This window comes from Coptis chinensis, chromosome 4 (genome assembly GCF_015680905.1).
Source record: "Coptis chinensis isolate HL-2020 chromosome 4, ASM1568090v1, whole genome shotgun sequence".
NCBI classification, from domain to species: domain Eukaryota; kingdom Viridiplantae; phylum Streptophyta; class Magnoliopsida; order Ranunculales; family Ranunculaceae; genus Coptis; species Coptis chinensis.
The window spans coordinates 99,172,751-99,176,428 of NC_141459.1; positions in this window are offsets into that span (position 1 = coordinate 99,172,751).

Genomic DNA, 3,678 nt, shown 5'->3' on the forward strand with positions numbered 1-3,678 from the left:
GTTATCTTTTGCTTGACTGCTTGTGGCTATTACTCTGTTTATGGAGCTTGTTACTGAGATGTTTTCTCATAAAGCGTTATGTTTGCGCATTATTGCTCGGGAGAGCGATCTGAGAGATGTATGTGCTCGATTAGTTTAGACTTAGGGAGGTCATGACCCTTTAAGCTCCCGAGAGCGTTCTGCTCGCGGAGAGCATTTGTTGCCCCTGAGGGCGTTCTCACGGAGTTGATCCTAGGAGTATAGGTCCTCATCTTAGCGAGATCTGGAGAGGCTGTGAGCTTGTAAGCTCCTGAGAGCGTTCTGCTCGCGGAGAGCGTATCTAGCCTTTGAGGACATTCTGCTCGCGGAGAGCGTATGTAGCCCCTGAGGGCGTGTTGAGAGCGTTCTCGCGGAGTTGATCCTAGGATTATAGGTCCTCAACTTAGCGAGATTTGGAGACGCTGTGAGCCTATAAGCTCCTGAGAGCGTGCTGCTCGCGGAGAGCGTTTGTAGCCTCTGAGGGTGTGTTGCTCGTTGAGAGCGTTCTCGCGGAGTTGATCCTAGGAGTATAGGTCCTCAACTTAGCGAGATTTGGAGAGGCTGTGAGCCTGTAAGCTCCTGAGAGCGTCTTGTCTTCTTTGGAGAGCGTTGTAGCCTCGAGGCGTGTTGCTCGTTGAGAGTGTTCTCGCGGAGTTGATCCTAGGAGTATAGGTCCTCAACTTAGCGAGATTTGGAGATCTTTGTGAGCTATAAGCTCCGAGGAGAGTTACGCTCCGCGAGGCGTATGTAGCCCCTGAGGGCGTGTTGCTCGTTGAGAGCGTTCTCGCGGAGTTGATCCTAGGAGTATAGGTCCTCAACTTAGCGAGATTTGGAGAGGCTGTGAGCCTGTAAGCTCCTGAGAGCGTGCTGCTCGCGGAGAGTGTTTGTAGCCTCTGAGGGCGTGTTGCTCGTTGAGAGCGTTGTGACTTTCGAAAATATTGACCATGCATGTGTACTGCTGGTGCTTGCGGTGCGAGTGGTGTGGCTTGGTGATGCGAGTAAAAATGGAGTCGATTGTAATAACAAACATGTGTGACCTAAACTTTGGATTTACAGCAAACGAAAGCATGGAAAATACAACAAAGTGATGCTAATGATAAAACTTTTTTAACAAATATGTGTTCCAAGGTCGTGGCAATAGCTTTCCTTCTTGGGTTTTGATCCAGTACGCTCCATTGCCTACAACGCGTTCCACTATGTAGGGGCCTTCCCATGTTGGCACTAGTTTGGAGTCATCTTGAGTCTTTTTCAGGACTAGATCCCCAGGTTGAAAAGATCGAGGATGTACTCGTTTGTTATAGGACCGCTTCAAGATTTGTTGGTACGATGCTACTCTGATAGCTGCTAGGTCGTGCCGTTCTTCCAGCAGATAGACCTCTCGAGCTAGTACTGAGTCATTATGTCCTGACTTGACAAGCTCAGATCGAGTTGTCGTGATTGTCAGCTCGGTGGGGATAACAGCTTCTGTGCCATAACATAAGGAGAATGGTGATTCGCCTGTGCTGGAGCGAGCTGTGGTGCGGTGAGCCCATAGAATGTTCTCGAGCTGGTTTGGCCATTGGCTTTTCTTCTTTTCAATCTTTTTCTTCATATTTTCTAGAATGGCTTTATTGCTGGCCTGCGCCTGGCCATTGCTTTGAGCGTATTGGGGAGTGGAGAATACATGAACAATCTTCCACTTGGCTAGGAACTCTCTGACTGTTTTGCCCTTGAACTGGGAACCATTATCCATCACCAGCGTGTGTGGTAAGCCAAATCTGGTGATGATATGAGTCCAAATGAAATTCCTGACATGTGATTCTTTGACGTGTGCTAATGGAACTGCTTCGACCCACTTAGTGAAGTAATCTGTTGCAGCCAGGACAAAGTGGAAACCGGTGCTTTTTTGAGGGATGAATGGTCCCATTATGTCCATGCCCCACATGTGGAACGACCAAGGGCTCGCAATGTTGATCAATTCGCGGGTTGGCTGGATGATGTTGTGCCCAAACGTTTGACATTTTACACACTTGAGGACATATGTTTTGGCATCGATCTGCATGCGAGGCCAAAAGTATCATTGGAAATTGCTTTATGGGCCAAAGAGCGACCTCCAGCATGGTTTCCACACTCGCCTTCATGAATCTCAGCAAAAATCAATTGACCTTGTTCTGGACTAATGCATCTCAGATGAGATCCCCCAGCGGATTTACGAAACAATCTGTCATTTAACAAACAATAGCTACGTGCCTGGTGCGAAATCTTCCTAGCCTTGGTACGCTCTTCTGGGAGTGTACCGTGCTGGATGTATTGTATGATGGGCTGCATCCATGTTTGACTCATCTGATCTCTAGAGAGTGGGCACAGGTCGCTGATTTCTAAGACATGATCTGCTTGGTAAGCTGGTCTATCGACCACCTCAATGGTCAGTTGTCTAGGGGCATAGTTCGGTGTCTGAGTGGCCAGGTATATTAAGCTGTCTGCGTGACGGTTCTCGTCGCGCAAAAAATGGTGTATCGTGGCTCTTCTGAAAGAAGGAAGTAATTCATTAACAACTTGAAGGTATTTGGAAAGGTTACCTTCGTGGGTAGTGTACTCTTTTGCAATCTGGCGAACCACCAGTTGCGAGTCACTAAAGATTTAGAGTTCCTTTACACCGAGCTGGATTGCCGCACGTAGCCCCATTATTAATGCCTCGTACTCCGCTTCGTTATTGGAGGTCGCGAAGTCTATGCGAACTGCCTTCTTTATCACAGCTCCCTCGGGGGATACTAAAATGATTTCGATACCACTGCCTCCTGGGTTACTGGAACCGTCTACGAAGAGGGACCAGACTGTTTTGATGTTTGCTTTTGTGGGTGCAACCTTTGCTTCTGATTCCCAATTTGGGTCGTCGACTGGAAAATCTGCTAGGAAATCTGCGACGACTTTGCCTTTCTGAGATGTGCGGGGGATGAATTCCATGTGGTGCTCGCCCAACTCTTCGGCCCACACTGCCATCCTAGTAGTCTTATTCTCCTTGTGAAGGATTCGCTTCAACAGAAGATCGCTAAGTACTTTGATTGGATGAGCTTGGAAAAAAGGCCTGAATTTTCTTGCCGAGTATAATAAAGCAAGTACTGCTCTTTCAATGTAAGAATAATTCTTTTCGGCTGGAGTGAGCGTCTTACTTGTAAAGTAGATCGGTTTCTCTGAGTTGTTTTCCTCTTTGAAGAGAACCGAGCTGATAGTGAAGTCTGATACTGCAAGATACAGCCCCAACATTTCGCCGTCTGTTGGTTTGGCTAAGACGGGAGGTGTTGTGAGGTACTCTTTGAGAGTGGAAAAGGCCTGGTGACACTAATCGTTCCATGAGAACTGCTCGCCTTTTTTTAGGAGTTGCAGGAACGGTCAGCACTTGTCTGATGCCCTAGATATGAATCGGTTAAGTGCAGCAACCATGCCCGATAGTTTACGTATCGCTTCTTTGTGCATGGTCGGGCATATCCAAGAACGTCTTAATTTGATCACGGGTTAGCCGATCCCTGTTGTGAGACGATAACCTAGAAATTTGCCGGAGGACGCTCCGAAAAGGCATTTTTCTGGGTTCAGCTTCGTTCGAGTTCGGCGTAACCTAGAGAACGCTTGCTCGAGGTGAGCGAGGTGGTCGCCTGTTTTCTTGCTCTTGACGACCATGTTGTC